This window comes from Crocodylus porosus, unplaced genomic scaffold, assembly GCF_001723895.1.
Source record: "Crocodylus porosus isolate Cpor-Errol unplaced genomic scaffold, CroPor_comp1, whole genome shotgun sequence".
In the NCBI taxonomy this organism is placed as follows: Eukaryota; Metazoa; Chordata; order Crocodylia; family Crocodylidae; genus Crocodylus; species Crocodylus porosus.
Window position 1 is genome coordinate 124,816,169 of NW_017728886.1, and position 22,195 is coordinate 124,838,363.

A 22,195-nucleotide genomic window follows, 5' to 3' on the forward strand; every position below is an offset into this window, starting at 1 on the left:
ATGAGTTGTTGGGTGGGGTTTTTTTGGGTCTGCTTTTAATTAATCTATGGTAAATCATGTAATTATTTATAGCAGTCACTCTTCCATCAGTCTTTGATCCATTGTGCCCTCACAGTTGATCATATATGTGAATAATGAAAAGCGAATCCTGTACATGACAAATTAGTTCTCTTTCTGTTAAACTTGCTTCTCAAAGAATGATAACACTTAACAACAGGAAACATGTTAAGTATACCACAAATGTGCTTCTTAATTAAAAAAAAAAAAAGGGCTCTACATAAACTGTTGCCAGATAACAAATATGTTTCAAAACTTGGAACATTACTTTGCCACTCCTTGGCTTTATTTTTCTAGTTTTTGCTTAGACAACAAACCAAAGTATGCCAAAAGCCTATATTCAAATAATTGGGCAAACATTTTTTATCATGTGGAAAGGTATGCAAATAACCGATATGTAATATGGTAAAATCTACTGAATTTGTTACTAAATTGGCAGTAACAGGAAAACTTCTGAGTCTGAGAGATGCGCGGTTTCAGAAATATGCCCCCACTTCAGTACTTCCTATTGGCTAGCTTAGATATCCTTTCTACACACACCCCCTACGCTTCCAAGTTCCAGCAACTATTATCACACAGAGATTCTTAACAACAGCAGCAATAATAATAATAATAATAATAATAATAATAATAATAATAAATATTACCATTTTTCCAACCTCTACATGTTACTATGCAGTTCTGGGGTGAGATGCCTGGAGTAGTTCTAAATAAATGAGTTTAGTTTACTGGAAGCCTCTTAGCCATGTAAGTACAATGCTCTGCCCAAGCCAACAGACAGCTCTGGCCTCTCAGCACAGCTAATAAAGCCAGTGCTGATGTGGTTATTCTATTTTCAGAACCCCGGCTAGCTAAGGTACCTCTGCATGGCTGTGCAGGTATGCCCAGCACTCTTATGTGCATCTGAAGTACAAGGTTACCCAAGGGCAACATGAAAATATCTAAAAATCTCCAGTATAAAATTAATTAATTCCCAACAGACAGGGAAAAAAAGGAGTGGGAAGGGAGGTAAAAAAGAATGGACAGCCCTCAACTGCGACTCCTAGACACAGTACACTGAGGCATATACCCCCTTAAAGGGCATAAAACAAACAATATCAATAAGGTAAGAAAGAAAAGCAGCCCAGCATTTTCTTGCCATTAGAATACCCTCATCATAAATAAATAATAACGATCATGCCTTATCTGAAAATTTCCCTTTTTTGACTAATAATTCCCACAGACCTCCAAATACGGGTCTCTCTTCTGTACAGCCTTGGAGACAGCAATAGCTATCAATCAACAGTAAGGGAAATGTGGCTTCACCAGTGAGAAATGAGCCATGGAAACATTTCCACAACCTACAGAAACTCTAACAGCCCAAGTTGCAAGGAAAATTCCCCATTACTGTTACATAGAACAGTCTTCCTACAGAGCAAGGGATTTCATTAACAAACTCCATGTCCTGGTTAATAATTCCATAATGTCCTGTGATTTACAAGCCATTCAGGGCATATCCAATACGAGGGCCTTATGATTCCAAAAAAGGAAGTATTTTGGTAAGACACAGATTCATGACACAGCGATTTTCAGAAGTGCCCTCTTCAAGGGGAATACACAGACATGCTAAAAGGGATAATAATTACTTAATACACCTTGCTTTTGATTTCTGGCCACCAAAGGCAGTACTGAAAAGGATATGGATAGGTGACCATGCATCTGCCTGCTAGGCTCTCCTGGCTGAAATATATGATTTTTTTGCCCAGAAACTGCCATCGCCTTCTTTTGCTTCTGAGATACAGTGACTTAGTCACCCAGAAATGGAAGATTCTGGAACTCTTTTTTCCCCCCACATGATAAAACACCAAAAGATAACATTTTTCTTTCTGTGTTATGCTGTTCAGTGAATGTATGTTTCTGAAATGTTTGAGAATTATGCCACAATTTTTCCTTGGGGTAAAATGGAGCCAGGCAGAAGGATGGTAATAATAATATTTCCTATGGTCCATGGAGTCCAGTTGATCATGGGTGTGAAGATGGAGTTAATCTTGAGAACAACTTTATACCTTTTGGATGGGCGCAGTAGTGAGTTTCCAACTCACATGTTTAACGAACTGAGACAACTGCTATAAAAATAATACCCCCTGACTAGTTATCAAGTAGTAAGACATCTTCTGGGGCATCTTAAAGGGAGAGTCTGCAATGCCACTGAGAAGCAGGACAATCCCAAGAAACAACTTTTTTTCACCTTTCATATCTGGATTAACTCTGAAGTGATCTGCATTTAGCCTGGATACAAAAACTCTTTTTCTAATCTGCCTGCTCAGCTGGGGAGGAAGGCTGCAAAGAAACCTGACCTCAACCTAAGCTTTTGAGAGGCCCTCAGATTCCAGCCAAGCAGCACAGATCTCTATGAAGGGAGGCATCTGGCTTTCCCTTTAGCCTTAATTCCATGCTGCACTCCACCTGGGTAACCTGCAAGAGCACCATGGAAACTATGAAGAAAAAAAGAATTTCTGTGTTAAGAACAAAAGACCTTGAGAGTCAGGAGTTTTAAAGCCATTTTTTTCTTTGTCTAATTTGTTCTGTGGTAGGGAGGTGCCTGTAAGTTATTATGATGAAGAAAAGTTGGTAGTTTCTTGGAGCTGTAGCCACACAACCCTTGCTAATTATTGACAGGCTTGGTTTGCCTCTAAGGCTTATAGAAGCAGAGAATCAATGTCATGGATCTGTGAAACTCATTACAAAAAACATTATTTGTCCCTTTTGCATTTGTCCTCATTCTAGAATGAAAGTTTATGGGTGCTTTAGATTATATAACAGATAATCCTAACCGGAGGTGTAGCAACATAGCATCACACCCAGGGAAGCCATATGGCACCTGAAACAGTGCCACTACCTGCTGTGCCAACTGTGATGTGGCTATCAGCTGCCACTGGGGCAATGGCCACTTTTTTGCCCTTGTGGCAGGAAGCCACCTTTGTTTCTCCCCAAAATCTCTGTGCTGTGACAATGTGATTAGGATGGGCCCATCAGAGGAGACCCACCTTTACCCTATCTCTTTAGGTAACCTGAGCTGGATACATTCCTGAGGGAGGGGGGAAACCTGCTTCCTCTGCCTATGTGACTGGTATCAGCTACCTGGGTGAGGGGCTTCTACCTGGTGGGCTAGAGTCTGCCCAGCAACTAGTGATGCATTTCAAATTGGTTGGCCAACAGCCAACAGGTGCTGGCCTCCATTGGACCAGGTGAATGAGGTCACAGGGGCTTTATAAGTTAAGACTGCCCAGGAGGAAGGGGCAGCAGCCATGCAGGGGACTCAGAGAGGAGCTTTACCATCTGAAACTGGCTCTCTCCCTCATAACTCATGAGCTAGGAACAGCCTGCCTCCAGAGGGAATCTCCACCAGCCTCTGGATGATGCTTGTGAGTAAGCTACTCGACATCTGATTAGATGTGTGATCAAAAGGCTACCTCAGCCAGACTGTTTTGCTCTATGGGATTTCTATGATATTGCTCTATCTTGTACCCTATTTTCACCTTACCCATGTAATCAATAAAGTTCTCCTTTGTGACCGGTGTAGGAGACTTATTGAGGGGTGGGTCTAAATTGTGCCTAAGAGGCCCCTTAGGTCTGCAAACTAAGGGAGACTTTCCTTTTTGGCCCCCGATACAAAATCGAGTGCTATATTAACCCATAGCACAGAGAAAGCCCTGATCATCACTTGGAATGCACTGTATTCTCTCTCTCTCGCATGTGTGCACACACATACACATTTGCGCACACAAACACACAAATAAACACACAAAAGCACACACTATTGTGGCCAAACAGTATGTTCACTTGATGCCTGAATCTAATTTACCATTAAAATTTGCAAACAAAATCACTCCAGCCAGCATGAACCCAGTTTATATATGAAACTGAAGAATCATTGTAGAGCTGTAGTTAGTTTCTGACTCACCAAGTGACTCTGTACCGTAAGCAAATCAAAGTGCATCTAATAACAATAAATTCTTAGTGTACTGCATGAACAACTATCAGACAAAATGATTAATATCAGACAAAATGATTAAATCTTTATCAATCATTTAATATAATGGAAATAAAATCATTGTAATGGGACCTTGTCACAGAATCAATGCCTTCTGCTAAGAAAATATGCTTTGTGGCCTTACATCAGTCTTTATTATTATATTTTTTCCCCTATAAATGCTTTACCTTTTCAATGACATTTAAGGTAGTAGCAGGAGTCTATTGTCCTGGACTAAATGGTGCACTCTGGTGACATTTCTTAAGTGTCTGAAGTGTAATGAAAGTACCTAAAAACGTTTTTCACCACTTAAGAGACTTGACATGACAAAATTGATTATTGTGGGGTAGCACAGAGGTCAGAAATTAGGATTCAGCATACAGTAAGTTTTTCATATATATAGATACAGATATCTATATCTATATAGATACACACTGAAGAAATGTTGAAAGAGTAAAAAGGTTGCAAAGTCTAAGTCCATGTAAGTTAGGAAATACCAGAATTAAGTTTGCCTGTAGACGCTTAATTCATTCTCCTGCAAATGCATTACGAGGGAATCTTTTTTTTTTTTTTTTTAATATATATATGTTTTTTTTAAAGCAGAAGATTTCTGTCTCAATCAGTACGTAGAACAAGGGGTGCTAATTTAATACATTATTTTTGTTTTTCATCACCATTCAATGCATGACCATATATTTTATTTACTGCACATTCTTCAAAGTCTGTTCTGAAAAGAGAATTACTAGTTCTTAAAAGGTAACCAACAATCACACATATACACTAATTTTAGGTAACTAAATCAATACATTAGAACCTGTTTTTTCAGAGTATTAACCATAATGTTTTATTGCATATAAAGTATTTTCCTTCCCCCTACCCTTTACTTCACAGTCCTGGTTCATCCCCAGACTGGGTCCATTCTGTGAATTAGACAGGTAATCTATTGGAAGTTCTATGCATACCTGTAAAGTGGCTGAAATAAGGTTGCACAGGCTGACCAAATACGTTGACATGCTTGCTTGAGTTTTGCATGCCTAATAATCATGTTTTAAAAAATATATATACTTTCATGAAATGACACTTTCAAAACAGCAAACTGAAACCACTCCCTATAATTTCCACTATATGACATTATGGTGACATCAACAAGCTCCTTGAGCTAATGGAATAACTGAAAGTAATAGTAGACTGTCACACCCACATGAACCAGCACCCAGCAGGGGTGCACATCTTAGCAGTCGGTTTTCACAGATGCCTGCTGACAGCAAAGATATCAGAGGTTCCATTCCATGCTCTGGTGATAGCAGTGGGCAGACTCTTGTGCCCATTCCCTCCAAGCACGACCTCTTCTGCTCTGTTCCTTCCAACCTGGTGTTTCTGTCCCATCTGATCTCTTTCCCACCCTGACCCCTTAATGAAATACAACTGGCTAGTTAGCTCCAGTCTAGTGTTACTATATTTCCAGTTCCCAAAAAAAGGACACCTGTTTTGGAGGGAGGCCACAGTTTCTAACTGTTACAATAAGTAACAAGTGTTATTGTCTCAGAAATTAAGTGTAAAAAAATAAAGCCACAGCACCCCCATCCCCACCCCAGCTTTGCCTGTTCTCCATTCTCCAAACCCACAATCCCCTGTCCCCTCCTCCCCCCCAGGCCCTGCTGGTGCCCCTCAAACCCAACCTTCAGCCCCCTGGCACTGAAAGTGCTCTACACTCCTAACCCACAGTCCCCTGCAATCCCCTCGTGCCTCTCACTCCCAAGCCAAAACCTCCCAAGTCAAAGCCCCCCCACCCCTGCTGGTGCTCCTGATTCCCAACCTGCAACTCTTTGTTTCCCCAAGCCCTGCCAGAGGGGGCACCTAGCTGCCTCCATCCTGACCAGGCTGGAGTGCAGTGGCTGCAGTGACTCCTGCTCATGTGTGCAACTGCAGAGCGAGTCTGGCCCCAGCACAGGCTAAAGAGAGAAGGGGAGGCCTGTGGCACTACCCAACCTGCGCTGGGGCTCTTGTGTCATGCCAAGCAGCCTGGCCATGCCCCCTCCCCTCCCCTCCCCTTCGCCAGGCAGTATTTCCTGGCTGTCCTGTTCCTGTGAGTATGGGCATCACCCTCAGTGCCACTGGCCTGACCATGCAGCTTCTGGCTGCCCCCAAAGGGCACCCCTGCCTTCTTCTCCCATTGGAGGCGCAGGTACCTCTCCCTTTCCCCCCTCCCCTGCTGCAGCCCCAGCAGCCAGTCACCTTCCCACAGAACTGGCAGGCACCTGCCCCCCTTCACTCATACAACCCCTCATACACACACCCCAACAGTCCCAAAGCCCTGGACCTCCAACCCCTGCTTACCATAAGACTTACCTGCATTCAGCTGCCAGGGCTGCTCCCACTGCTCTGCCTGGCTGCATGCCAGCCACGTGGGTGTGTGTGTGTATGAGCAGATGCACCTGGCACCCCCTGCTTCCAATTGCCCCAAGCAGCTCCTTGCAGGCTGGAAACCCACCAACCTGCAAGGGGAAACCCTTGGTTTCCTCCTTTAAAGAGGAAATATCTGCATTTTTCCACAACAAAACAAAAACCTATATCACTGGTAAACAGGAATGCCACTAAGGTAAACTGGGAAATGCAGTTCTACTGGCATCATTGTTGAAAAAGGACCAGCAGAGAAAAATCCTGGACATTTGTCCATATTTCAGAAAAAAATGCCCTGATGGAGATTGGAAGACCCAAAAAGAGGAGGTGTCCAGGAAAACCCAGACATACGGTAACCGTACTCTAGTCTCTATTATGCAGCTACTATTTCCTGCCCCACTCTTCTTACAGAGTCAGTATTTAGTCTCATCTCCTGAACTTCCTATCCTAAATTCCCTGTCCAATTTCCCCTCAGTTTCTGTTCCTACTCCTGCGTTATGTTGCCACCTCAGTCCCAGTTCTCTGCAGCCCAACTGGCTGCCAGTTCTCCCACGCTGTTTCCCTAATTAGGGGTCAGCAATCTTTCATTGGTGCAGGCCAGAGTTTGTTTTGATGAAATGGCTTTACACCAATGAAAATAATCGAAATAAATGCAGTTTTTTAAGATCTTAAAAATTAACATATGTATGTGCATCTTCAGCTGGAATGTTCTCAGAAAAATAAAAGCAAGCAACCTGTGATTTTACAACTAGGGCTTCATGGCAAGGATGTGTTATTATAACGACTGCCTGCCAGAGCTAAGAACTAAACAGCTTGACAGAAGCAGGTTTAATGCGCTCAAGTTGTCTACCTAAGAGTAATGTTAATGATGATAATGATTTACACTATGCTATAGGGACATGTATAATTATATGCCGCCTATAGACTTTTTTTTTTAAAAAGCAAACACTATTTGATTCACGTTTGTTTAATTTTTCATACTCAGACAGCTCTCTCTTAAGTGATCTGGAAGAAAAGAGGAATTTTTAGTCATTATGTTAGTGACTGACAGACACAGAATCACTTAGAAGTGATCTGTTACAGTATATAGGCCCTGTGGAATCGCAGAAAAACCTCTCGTGGGACAGATGCGTCTTACCTCTCTTTAGCAGATACATGCATGAAAATGGGGAAGAGAGGAAGTCACCAGCAGGGTGAACAGAACACAGCTGCTTTCTTCATACCACTCTGATTATGGGAGAAGAGAAGATAGCTGTGTTTGGCAAAGCAACCACTCCAACAGACTAGGTAGACTGGCTTTCCCCAAAAAAGAGAGGTTCTCTGAGAGTGAGAGAGCCAGTGTGAGAGTGAGAGCAAGAGGGCAAGAGTGCACAAGGACATGAGAGAGTGAGAGCGTGCAAGAGCACGAGTGAGAGCATGAGAGTAAGAGCGAGGCGATTCAAGAACCTGATTTATTCCTGGAACCACTATGTTTCTCTCTCATATTTATTCTGTATATTCAGATGAATAAAAATGGGAATAATACCTGAGAAATGTTTTCAAAATTCAAGGGGGAGAGAGGTGGAAGTTGATTGCAAATCTGAGTTTGCTATAAAATGCTTCAAGAAACAGGGTAAAGAAAGCGTGCCACTCACAGCCCTACATACACAGCCCTAGAAAAGGAGACTTTTACACCCAGCAAACCTGGTGACACAAAATTAGTTTCAAGAGGATTCTTGGGTGTTCTCTATTTGCATTTCATAGATAATTGCTCTTCACTCAGCTCTGCCAACATACATTAATGTAACCATGACATGTCTCAGCTGTTCTTGTTGCCGGCCTCACTGAATTTATCTAAGCAGTTCCTCCCAACCCCATTAGAACCAGCAATTCAGCTATATAAAGAATAAGCAACAGGGTTAACAATTCAAACAGGAGACCTGCAAGCTTGTGTTATGATTTATCCTGACTTAGATTATACAGCACACGGGTAAAAAAATTAAGAGAACCCTTCCCAGAGGCTCTTTTTCCCCTATCAAAGTGTGAAAACTTTCAGTTATGATCAGTTAAGCTGAACTTAAGAATTATCCATGAATAAAACTGACATAACTTTATAAAGCTCAGGAATTTTAAAAAGATCATAAGCATGTCACTAATCCTCACATCAAGATATCCCTTTGTGCTGTTTCAAAAACATAATCCAAACAAAGAACTGAATTCAAACCAAGAGTCAAGTCCCATCTGTCTTGTAGTCACCACTGGCAACAGAACATGATTAAGGCACATAGGATTTTGTCCCATTATCAATTCCTACACTCTTCCTTGCACATGCAGACCCACACCAAATACTACCTTCTCTATTATTTTAGTTATGATGTTTCTTCTTTTGTTTTTATTATAATTATTTTCACTGGTATAAGGCCATTTCATCAAAACATGGGTCTGCATTTGAGAAACAGGGGTGGTGTTTGCCAGGCTGCACTCTGTTTTGTTCCTAGAAATCAGGAGCTAAGTGGAGGAGCTGCTGATCCTTTCTCCCTGCCTTTAAAGCCTGTGGGGCTGGGAACTGGAATGGGAAGAGCTCTCCCCAATGTGACTGCCAGCTTTGTGGGCTTTGAAAGTGCTGCCCATGCCACCCAGCTGGGTAGCATGAATAGGATTCAAAGACCTTGGGGCTGGGAACTAGGGTGGCCCCAGTCCCCAGCCCTGGGAGCTTTTATTGTGCAGCCCCAGCTGGGCATCACATGGGATGATTTAAGAGCCAAGGGGCTGCATCTGGACAGCTTGCCCCTTCCCAGGAAGGAGAAAGACAGAGTACCAAGTTGTGAGCTCCCCTAGCATGTGAGTAAAGAGGGAGTGTAGCCTGGGGAAGAACCCTAGAGCCCCTTGTCTGCAGAGCTCCCCTGTATACTCCAACTCCCAAACTATTTTTCTACCAGTAAGAATTTCTCTGAAATTCTGAAATGCTCACTGGTAGAAATGAATGCTTATGGCCAAGGATAATTATGATATTGGCTATATCCAAAATATTTTGTGCATGCTAATAATACAGGGAGGGGGTAAGAAAACAGAGGTAAGAGGCATTTGTCAGCTATAACAACTGTATAGATTTTTGCTCATACAGTTTTAAAATAGCTTTCAAAAGATTTTTTTCAGTCACTTGTTCCTTTAGGTCTAAATTCATCTTACTCTTAAAAGGTGAGGACTAAAACTGCTCCTCTTATCTAGAGGGTCTTATGGAGCAACATGTTCTTGAGGAAACCAGCAACTGCAGAATTTAGGGTAGATACTTCTGCATCTATTGTAGTAAAACCTCTAGGATGCAAAATTTAACAAGCCAATCGCAACAATTATCTGGCTGCTAGTAAAGCTACATCTTTGCCCTCCCCAAGAACACTGTAGCAGACAAAGCATTCCATTTGCATGACAGCTACCAATAGCAGTCGAACAATTACAGACCGAGCCTCTCCAAGAACTAAAAGCCACAGGTACAAGAGATGAAGGAGGAGCTTCTCCCACAATAAACAGAAAAAAGAAGAGCTACCAGTGAAGGGTGTCTGCTCATAAAGTTCAGTTTCCTTGGCTAACTTGAGCTTTCCCAGCTCCTACACTTAGTTTCTGATTCATGTTGAAGAGAGACAGAATAAGAATTTATCTTTTGCTCCGTACCTAGTCACTGACCACAGACACAATAGCTCCTCGTACCACAGTGCCAGAGGGATTATGTATTAGGTTACCATTCAAATTCTGGAGTCTTCATAGTATCCATGACTTAAGCAGATCCTTAACTACGAGGGAAGATCTGAGGGGGACTAAGGGGGTAATCTGCTGCTCTGACCCCTTAGCCCAGGAAGTCTGCTGCTTCCTGGGGGACCGCATCCAGGACATTGCAGAGAGGATCCCTAAGCTCCTCTGGGGCACAGACCACTATCCCATATTCTTTATTCATGTGGGCACCAATGACATGATTTGGAACGCTCCCAGCCAGGTCATGAGGCACTACAGGGATTTGGGAGCGGGGCTAAAGGGTCTGGGGGCACAGGTGGTGTTCTCTTCGATCCTCCCAGTCTCAGGGTATGCCCTGAGGAGGGAGAGGAGGATCCACATAGTTAACCAGAGACTGTGGCACTGGTGTCTTTGGGAAGGCTTTGACTTTCATGACCACAGCCCACTCTTTGGCGAGAGAGGCAGCGAGCTGCTGGGAAGAGATGGCCTCCACCTCTCTCTCGTGGGGAGGAGGCTCTTCTCAGCCAGACTGGCTAACCTGCTCCACTGAGCTTTAAACTAAGCCCGCTGGGGGACGGGAAGACTACTGCCACTGCTGGCCTGCTGAGCAACCACTGCAAAGCCAGCAGGCCAAGGCACTTAAGGAAGCCCACCCCTGCCCCAGCCCTGGTACAATCTGTGGGTAAGGCAAGAGCCCCCAAGGGGACACTTGCCTGCCTGTACACAAATGCCAGGAGCTTGAGGAATAAGCAGAAGGAACTCGTCCTCCTGCTTAACACAAATAATTACAACATTATAGGGATAACAGAGACCTGGTGGGACTCCACCCATGACTGGACCTCAGGTACAGATGGCTATACCCTGTACAGGAGGGATTGAGTAGATAAAAGGGGCGGGGTGTAGCTCTCTGTGTTAAGGAAAGCTATATGTCCCTGCAAGCTGAAGTTAACGACCAGGGTGGACAACTGGAGACCCTCTGGTTTAAAATCTGTGGGGAACATGGCACAGGGGACACAACAGTGGGAGTCTGCTACAGACCTCCCACCCAAAGTCCTGAGCTTGACCAGGAGTTCGCCCGGGAACTGGCTGAGGCCACATGCCCCAGGACCATGGTTGTCATGGGTGACTTTAATTACCCAGACATCTTGTGGGAGGATCACTTAGCAAAATCCGAGCAGTCACAAAGCTTCCTCTCGTGCGTGGATGACCTCTACCTGACTCAAGAAGTCCATGGGCCAACGAGAGGCAAAGTGCTGCTCAACCTGGTACTGGCCACTAGGGATGACCTAATTGGTGACCTGGTAATCAATGGGAAGCTGGGTGACAGCGACCATCACCATCTGGCGTAAAGCTGGCAAGTCAGTCAGTAACACAGAAGTCCTTGACGTCAAGAAAGCCAGCTTTGACAAGCTCAGGAGGCATGTCAGTGAGGCCTTAAGGGACCATGACCACAGGGAGAGGGGAGTTCAAGAAGAGTGGCTGCTCCTCAAGGAAGTGATCCTCAATACACAAGTTAATTCTATTCCATCTCAGAAGAAAGGCAGCCCCCCTGGCTCTCCAGGGACCTAGCAGACCTCCTGAGGTTAAAAAGAAAGGCCTACAAAGGATGGAAGATGGAATTCACCTCCAAGGAGGATTATTCTGTACTGGTCCGGTCCTGCAGGGAGCAAACTAGAATAGCCAAGGCTGCAACTGAACTCCAACTAGCTTCGAGCATCAAGGACAATAAGAAGTCCTTTTTCAGATATGTGGGGAGATGGAGGAAAAGCAAGGGCAACATTGGACCCCTGCTGAACCAGATGAGGCAATTGACAACTGATGCCCAGGAAAAAGCAACCTATTAAATGGGTACTTTGCATTGGTCTTTCATCAGTCCCATTGGATGCCCATGCCCGCTACAGGACAGGGAGGTCCAGGTGAGGGAGATCCCCTGCCCTCCATCTATGCTGACCTCGTGAAGGAACACCTTGAGAAGCTGGATACCTTCAAGTCAGCTGACCCTGACAATCTACACCCCAGGGTACTCAAGGAGCTGGAGAGCATCATAGCCCAGCCTCTGGCACGGATCTTTGAAAACTTCTGGTGCTCTGGTATAGTGTCCGAAGACTGGAAGAAGGCCATTGTGGTTCCTATCTTCAAGAAAGGGAGGAAAGTGGATCAGGCAAACTACAGACCCATCAGCCTGACTTCTATCTCGGGGAAGATCTTAGAAAAGTTTACTACAGAGGCCATCCTTAATGGACTGGCCAACGACAGCATCCCGAGGGACAGTCAGCACGGGTTTCTTGCGTGTAGGTCTTGCTTGACCAATCTCATTTCCTTCTATGACTAGGTGACCTATCACCTGGACAAGGGAGAAGAGATTGATGTCATACACCTTGACTTCAAAAAAAAGCCTTCAGTCACCCATGATCACCTCTCCATGAAACTGACCAATTGTGGCCCTGGGTCCACCACGATCCACTGGCTAGAAAATTGGCTCTGTGGATAGTATTTTGTAAATTGACCCAGAGGATATTAATTGATGGAAGTCACTCATCATGGTGTCCTGTGATCAGTGGGGTCCCCCAAGGCTCTGTCCTTGGACCCATGTTGTTCAACGTCTTCATTAATGATGTGGATATTGGAGTCAGAAGCAGACTGGCCAAGTTCGCCGATGACACCAAACTTTGGGGCAAAGCATCCATACCAGAAGACAGGCGGATGATCCAGACTGACCTGTACAGGCTCAACAAATGGTCGGACGAGAACCTGATGGTGTTTAACACTGAAAAATGCAAGGTTCTCCACCTTGGAAAGAAAAACCTGCAGCATCTCTATAAGCTCAGCAGTGCTTCACTGGCTAGCACTACGGAAGAAAGAGACTTGGGGGTCATCATTGACCACAAGCTGAACATGAGCCTGCAATGCGATGCTGCGGCTAGTAAAGTGACCAACACGCTGGCTTGCATTCATAGATGTTTCTCGAGCAAATCCTGGGACGTCACTGTCCTGTTGTACTCGGCCTTGGTGATGCCGCAGCTGGAGTACTGCGTTCAGTTTTGGGCTCTACAATTCAAAAAGGATGTGGAGAAGCTTGAGAGAGTCCAGAGACGAGCCACAAGCATGATCAGAGGTCAGGAAACAGACCTTATGACGACAGGCTGAGAGCCATGGGGCTCTTTAGCCTGGAAAAGCGCAGGCTCAGGGGTGATCTGATGGCCACCTATAAGTTTATCAGGGGTGATCACCAGGATCTGGGGGAATGTTTGTTCACCAGCGTGCCCCTATGGATGACGAAGTCGAACGGTTATAAACTACTACAAGACCGTTTCCGGCTGGACATAAGGAAGAATTTCTTTACTGTCCGAGCCCCCAAGATCTGGAACAGTCTGCCATCAAAGGTGGTTCAAGCACCTACAACGAACACCTTCAAGAGCAAATTGGATGCTTATCTTGCTGGGATCCTATGACCCCAGCTTACTTCCTGCTCTTTGGGAAGGGGGTTGGACTCTATGATCTTCCGAGGTCCCTTCCAGCCCCGATGTCTATGAATTCTATGTAACAAACATTAACAAACAGAATTTAGGTTTATAATGCATGCTTATTTTGAAAACACAAACATGGATTAAGTGACTTTTCTCATCCAGAAAGCTTGTAGCTTGTGGCAGAGGCAGAAATAGAATAAAGATGCCTTTTTCCAGGTCCATGTCTTAAAACACAGGACTATCATTCCACCTTTACCAGATCACTTCACTTCTCAGTTTGACAAGTGTTATGCCATTTTGTAGCTTCACTTACCCTTTTAAAAGGAAACTACCTTATAAAGGCATTAGCAGAGAAATGATAAACCTCATAGCATAAGATGCGTTACAAACAGCATTATTTCATCCAATTGTCAACCTAGAGGACAGTCGCGAAAAGCTGTATAGAATCCTAAGGTGTACTATTACCACACCATTTTATTATCAGTACCTTAGAGTGTTAACAGAGTCCATAAGCTCCACCTTCATTGATTACCATTAAGTACAAAGTGCCATAAGTGTGCTAAGCTGACAGCTGAGAAGGAATGCCATTGCTGGCAACCTATAGTGCTTTAGATGGGGTAATGAAATGGAAATGACATAGCTATCAGTATAGTTTGGTATAATGTTAACACATTCATTTCAAACACAACCTTGCTGCAAAAGCCACACATTTGCGAAGCAACATGAGAAAACTCAAAAGCAGATTCTCAATCATTGTCACTCTCACAATCAGTTTGCAAGCCCAGCCACCTTGTGCAAGGTTCACAGAGAATGAACATATCCTTGCTTTGGCAACAGTACTTGGTAGTCGATGACAATGCTATCCATCAGGGAAGCAATACACATTTTCTTCAGTTAATACACTGAATTATGTTCACAGGGGCTTCATTTCAAAGCCCAATTATTTCAGAGAACCCTAAAACCACTACCTTGATAAGTAGCTTATAGCTTTTTAATTGATATATTTTTCCACTATAAGTATAATCATTAAAAATGACTATCAAGGCCAAAAATTTCATCATCAGTGGTTAGCATAAAAAGTGAGATTTTTCCAGCACTGACATGCATCATGATAGCTATTTCCTTTACTAAGGATAGGAGGGACTAGGATATCTCAGTATGGAGGAGCAACTGACCAATGGTACAAAAGAAGGGACAAGTTTTTCTAAGGACACAGACAGAAATAACACTTGAAGTACTTCAATTACCTTTGAAGCGCTTCAAAGGACAAGCAGATAGAAATATGCACCCTTTGAAGTACTGCCCAAAATGGTGGAAATAACCCAGAAATAACCCTGGAGGAAATAGCTATTATTTTGGAACACTTTGAAAAAACTGCATAAATACAATAGACAGAATAAGAAAGGTCTCTAGTACAATTGATATTCCCTACATCTCATTTTAACATAAAAACAAAAGATACCCCTATATCTTCCTTAATACATTCTAGTTTATTAAAATATTACCAAGAAAGGAAAACCTCTGAACCCATACAAAAGAATATACACACATTGAGGGGCAAGCACCTGATGAGCACTTAATTCCCATTTCTACAGATCATTTAAGTTCATCCTTCATTTTAAACATTCTTTGAAATGCCACGCAAGCTATAACACTATAAAAAATTAAAAGGATATAAATAGTTGCCATCAAAGGGTAGGCTAAAAATTTCCATTAAACAGGCACCACTAAACATATAATTTGAATATTCCTCTGATTCCTTATGAGGCAACTATAGATTGCAAACATTTTATTAGGATGGGTAAAAAAATAAAAATAAAAACCACCTTTCACTCCCTCTGGGATAACTCAGTTTGTCAAACAGCCTTTGAACTTATTATAGCATAGTTCTAAATTATTTTAACAGCTCTAAGGCTTTTATTTTTTCCCCTAACAAAAACAGACCTGAGTATGTCTGAAAGGTCCAGAACAAAGTGTATCACTTAAAAATTCTTTTTCAGGAAGCTCATTTCTGCTCATTTCTTTAGTTAAGTGAAAACTTCATACTGATTCTCAGAAACCCAAAGAGATAAGAACTGTATATAGAGAACTGTATATAGGCTATGTAAGAGGTCTGAATCTCTCATGCTCTTCTATCCCCTAAAGGTAAAAAGTTACCATACAAGAATACAAGCAAGATATTAGGTGATAGATCTTGGTCCCAGATCCTAATTCCTTTCCTTCATCCACTGCCCAGTTCTCAGGTGAGTACAATATAAGCCCCTCTGGTGTCTAGTGATACAAATTTTCTTAGTCCATTGAGAAGGAGCTTTGAAGCTTCTCTTTCTTCACTAAATTCCAGTTCAGACTCTGAGATTAAGCTCCTGGCTGCTTTTCAGTCTAACAACTCCCAGGCTATTGCCAACCTTCTCATTGCTTGGCCTTATTAACTCAATCCCTCCTTGGCCTTGTCTTATACTCTCATGGGGAACATGCAGATATTCACCACATCCGATATGCAGCTTACTTCAAGATGAGTGATTGTATATTGGGAGTAGCATATGCACAAATTTGCCAACGCTGGAAGCTATGCTGGGAACCCAATCTAAGTAAGTAAGGAGCAGGGCAGATGGGATGGGGAGGGGCTGGCGGGTTTGTAGGGAGATTGGTGGGTCGTGGGAGGGTTTGGCAGGTTCAGGAGGGGCTGGCAGGTTTGCAGTGGGGGAAGATGGGTTGGTGGGTCTGCAAAGGTGTGGGAGGTTGTCTGTACAGTTCAGGGGGATAAAAAATAGCTTAGTTTGGGTGTGGGGGTAGAAACAGTGCAGCTGTGGTGCTAAGGTGAGAGGCTGTGCTTTGGCTGTACTCTGAACATTCCTGTTTCCAATATAACTTAGTTCACCACTCCAGGTGAACTAATTTAGATCAGGCTGGCCATTTTTTGATTGATTTAATCAACTAAAAAGTCTACACAACTCAGCGCTTAGGTTGATCAAAATGTAATGTCTGCATGTAAACATGGTCTCAGATTTTGACCCAGCCAGTTTTTGCTTCTCATTTTGCTTCAGGGTTTGCATCTGACAACGCCTTTCTGTCACAGAGTTCTGCTTTGAGGGCCAACGCCTTTGATTCTCTGCTGCAGGAAGAACCTGGTCCTTGACTGGTTGCCCTGGTAGCTCTGAGTACCACATGGTCCTAGAAGGTTCTCCTGGCTTCTAGTTAACCCCCAATTTCCTTTTTCAAATTAGCTAGTACTGCCTGAATCACAAGTACCTTAGTGAATTTTGTTTTAAAGACGAATCTCTAGGTTTTTTGTTGTTATTTTTATTTAACTCTTGAAGAGCCTTTTCCTCACCCAGAATAGCAATGAAAGATTTACTACCAAAGAACTGACACTTCCATTTTAAAATTTAATAATGTTCAAGAAGTGAACTGAAAGTTGTTTCAGAAGACAATGTTTAGTTTCGTCTCCCTGCCCAAGCTCTACAAATTTTGCAACCTAATTTTCCTCTTCCCTGTTGCTGCATACCACATGGCAACATGGAAAAAAAGATATACAGAAAAAAGACAGACTGGCTCTACACAGCATGCTGCAGTGTATACAAAAGAAAATAAAATCTGAAAAGTAGCTACCCACTTTTTTTTCCCTAACTTCATTTAATTATAGGTGTTATTGGTAGGAACAGCAGGGGAAAAAAATTCCAAACAGAAGCATACTTTTAAAGCTAATGATGACCATTTCCAATCAGATTTCTTGTTATCACATTGTAAACCTACAGCTAAGAGATTCTGACTTTTTACAATAGTCTCTACTTTAGAAATCCAAGGAGATGACACTGAATTGGAAGCCCTTACAGAGGTCTGCAGTACACAGAGGGGGGTCACACTGCTTCAGCTTCAAAAACCTTGCATTCCCCACCTGCACCCGGCAGCAGAGCCACATTCCAGTTCTTTTGTACTTGCAGGGGGGACCTGCGATGGGAAAGTTGGGAGGAAAAATCTTCATTTGCCACCTGGAACTATAGACTCTTGATGCTTTTCTTTAAGGCTTTATTGCTGAAATAGAAAGAGCTACATCTCTGCCGCATACAGAATTCAACTATAGATCTTGCTAGGAAATAAGCATGATCTGTGTATCTGCCAGAAAACCAATGATGTCCAGTTTCAGCAGACTGCTAGAGGGTGGCAGTTTGACAGGGGGATACACATGAGCTGATATAGTTAAAGGGGTCTTAAAACAGGCTTTGATGGCATTGCAATATTAAGCATCTCCTTCAAAATTCAAGCAAAGCCAAAAGGAACATGCAGACGGTGTCAATGGTTAACTTTCCACTAGAAAATTTTGTCTTGCAAGTTGGAAAAGTCCTGATGTTAAAAAAGAATTGCCAGGTTTTTTCTATGACTGTCATTTAACCATGTTACAATAGGCCAAAAGTTTGTAACAACAGGTTGTGTCAGGCTCATAGAATCTATTTTTGATATGTACATAATCTCCATGGTTTCACACCCTAGGTTAGGGACAGCTATTACACAAAGTATAATGTGCTCGGAAATTGGTTTAAACCTGTAACATAACAGATGTTTAGTGTACATAAACCAGTTTGAACATGGTTAAAACTGGTTTGAGATAAACCTGGTTAAATGTAGTATCAGACTTAACTGATTCAGTTCAAACTAGTCTATGCAATGTTTGTCCCAGACCCCTTGCTGTTTTAAGATAAACCAGACTCCCCCAGCATCCCAGCATGCTCTTTGGGCTCAGTAGGGCTCTCTGCTCCACAGAAGAGCTGGCCCCTCCTCTCTGTTCCCTGGCTGCAGCTCCCCTCCTTCCTCTCCCCCTCCCCGCCTTTCTGAGGAGGTATCTGTTTATTAGACTACATGTTGGCTATGGTCCCTGCTGAGTCAACAGGTAGCTGGTAAGGTCTCATAGTTTCATAGTTGGTAGGGTCAGAAGGGACCTAAGCAAATCATCTAGTCCGAACCCCTGCCATGGGCAGAAAAGGATGTTGGGGTCAAATGACACCAGCTAGGTGGCTGCCTAGCCTTCTTTTGAAGACCCCTAGGGTAGAGGCAAGCACCACTTACCTTGGAAGTTGGTTCTAGCTCCTAGCTGCCCTGACTGTGAAGTAGTGCCTCCTGATATCTAGCCTGAAACAGGTCCCTCTGTTGTTTTCTTAATGTGGTGATAAACTCTAAGTAAGGGATGATAAACACTTATCAGTTCCCTGCTGGGCTAATCATAGCATCCTGCTGGGCCCTGGCCACCCTCCTCCTCAGCTTAGTGCCCTGGAAAGGAAGGGAGGGGTGCTCTAGCACCCCCTGGCTTCTAGCCTGAGACGCTGCATGCCTGAGATGTCTGTGCAGTTACAAAGTGATTTAACTTAGCCAGGTTAGATTAACCTGCAAAGATTGAATCAATTCAGGCTTAGGCTTTTTGAACATCTGTCCCTAGCCCTACAGGCCTATTCCATGAAAGCTATGTTATAGGTACAGTAAAATAAATAAATACATTGCTTAAACCAGCCAAGTCTTTTACCAATGCAAAACTCCCTTTCAAATACATGGGAGGTTACCTGAATCAAAGTCATTTCAGGAATTGCCCCCATGTAATCAAAACCATTTTTCTTTCTTCTTAGATATTAGCGTTACTTAGTCTAATTCACAGAAGGGTTGTTGTTTTTTTTTAAAAGTATCCCTCAGGTCAAATGTCTCACAGTTTACATTAATATATTATTTTAATTCCATTTTTTCACACAGCTTCTCTCACACCTACACCTACACAATTTCAGTGCAGAATATTTAGGCTGAGATTTTTAAAGAAGTTTTAGGCATATCTTGCTGAAGTAGATGGACTAGCCAGCTGAAACAGATGAAATGTTTGCATCTTCTGTTTATACATTATTAACTATAAAATGTTTAGATTGGAATTATGAAGGAAGAAACATGTCACATTTACCTGAATCCACAATGATTTTGAATTTAAGATGACCCCCCCCCAGTAATTAGATTAGATATATGGAAACTGTATACATTTATTATAATCTTCCATGCATAGAATCTAATTCTAAGATCATCTTAAATCTGCTGGGGCTAGGAAAGCAGCAGCAGAGGAGCAGGTGTCTGGGGAGGCAAGCAGCCCCCAGCATTCGCCCCCCTGCTGTGGCTTGCCCCCCCCCATGCACCCCTACCACCTGCAGCATCTGCCACTTCTTACAACCTCTGCCCTGCTCCTTCCAAGGCCTCTGCCTCTATGGTCTCCCCTCAGCTTCTGACCCCTTTCCTTTGTGCTCCCCACAGCCTCTGCCCCTGCTCCCTTCCCCCCAGTCTCTTCCCTCTCTCCCTTGGCTTACTGTCAGACATGGCTCCAGCTCATTCCTTTCCAGGCACAGAGCACATGAAAGCTACATTCCCTTCACAGGCACTCAACAGCATCCCAGCAGCTGGACTTCTACTGATTGGCCAGGTAGGAGACCAAGCTTGTATGTGCTCTATACCTGAAAGGGAAAGAGCCAGAGCCATGCCTGACAGTAAATGAGAGAGTTGGGTGGGAGCCTGTGGGGGGCAGGTGGCTACTGCAGCTCTGGCTCTGACCCTTGGATTGTACTCGAATCCAAGATGAGGGACTCCCCCCCCCCCATGTTGAACTGGGGGGAAAAAACCTCATCTTAGATTCAAGTAAATATGTGTTTGTTCCAACTGTGCAGTGCACAACTGTATATAAATATAATTTTACTAATTTACAGAGCACTATACATTCTTGTTAAGAAGTGGAAAAATACTCATTAAAACAGAATGCATTTATCTCCTGAAGTTTATGTAGCTTAACACATGATCAGTTTGTGAGACTGATAGCCATTACAAATCCCATGCTATCAATAAAACAGTATTTCAAGCCAGTCCACACAGAAGCAAACTTCTGTTATGCTCTTTGGTTGTAACACTATCATCACTGCTGCTAACGAGTGTTATTTGTCATTAGGATGGCTACTTCTGGAAATGTTGATTTCAACTGAGTTTTAAATGCAGTCCACAGTCCACACTTCTCGCATATGATATATTAGGATTGCAACATTTATAGATTAATATCTAAATTTGATAAGCATTCAACTGCTTCAGAGGTAGCTGCATGATTGATTTTAGATTGCCATTAAATGATCTAATTGGGCAATCGTTCACAATGTGTTGCACTGTCTGAAAAATCATACCACAATTGCAACCTGGAATCTTTTTGAATCTCCATTTGTGGAGTAAGTGTCCAAATTTTCCATGAAGTGTCCAGATGCGATTCAAGGGAGCATCAAATCTTTCTTGATAAGTCAAATCCTGTCTGGGGTATTGTAGGGTCACTGACAATGTATTTCTGCTGCAAGTTGGTATTTGCCCAGGCTTCCCTCCATTGTTCTTTGGTGTTCTTGTCACCATAGAGCTTCTGGGCATATTTCCAACAGGGTTTTCTAGATTTGAGCCCATCTGGTGGTAGAATAGTGATGTCCTTGTTGATTGGTAGGTTTGGGTTACCAATGGCCTTATGATATGTATGCGATACCACAGCAGAGCTGTCGGGGAGCAGTGGTTACTAGGACTGGAAGCCATGGCAAAGGTGTCCTTTTTAGCATTCCTGATCTAATCTGTGGAGCTGCATTTAACTGTGTATCAACAACCTTTGTGTGCACGATTTTGTTGCAGACTTGGGAGCAATATTCTGCTGCAGAGAAAATAAGTGCTAGAGTGGCTATTCAAAGCATGGTTGCATTTTCTCCCCAGCTCATTCCAGTCAGTTTATGCACAAGGTTAACTCATGCTTTTTTTTTCATAACATTCTGCAGATAATCACAAAAGGTGAGGCTCCGATTGAGAGTTATGCCAAGGTACTTTGGGAACTTCTCGTGCTTAACCACACTGAGGACACTTCACTGAGAAAATTAGAATAAGTTGCTATTAAATATATCAAAAGCTGTCTGGACATGCCGATGCTTAATACAGATTGGGCAACAGAAGAGAAGTAGGTGGTCACAATGCACTGTTGTTGCCACTAGACAACCTTCTAGGGTACATGAGGGAGATGCTTGCGGACAGTGACGTTTACATGCCTTTGAAAGGTCAAAACAGTCTTAAACTGAACACAGGAGGCAGACAAGACCAGAACATAACCATTCAGGTGGTGGGAAGAAGAGAGTTTGTACTAAGAGCCTACAGCTCAATCATCAGAAGTTCAGCTCTATACGCATCATGGTTCATTAGAATAGATTCCTGGTAGAGGCAGAGGGAAAGGCAGGGGAGGTGTGATGCTGCCATTAAGACCACTTTCTTTTGAAATAACATAATTATTATTACATGCCTTGAACCCAGATGTGCCCTTCCTGTGGCTTTGAGACAATTCTTTGGGTGCTCCTATATCTTGGGTGTCCCATACCACTCTCTGTTGTCTGCTGATTAACGATTGAGAACCAGTGGAGGTGTACTGCCTTGCTCAGGCCTTGCAAGCACTTAGCAGATGGAATTTTGCCAGTCAGAATGATCATCTATTGTGCAGTCATGTGCTCAGAAGAGATGGATCCAGATCCCCTTTTCTTTTGAA

The 22,195-nt window shown here is 43.2% G+C and overlaps 1 protein-coding gene across 6 annotated transcripts in view; it reads right to left on the minus strand.

The window, feature by feature from the left end:
* The window catches only part of CTNND2 (catenin delta 2), a 936,097-nt gene that overhangs the window by 643,274 nt on the left and 270,628 nt on the right, over positions 1-22,195 (minus strand). The gene's annotated exons all lie outside the window — the stretch shown is intronic.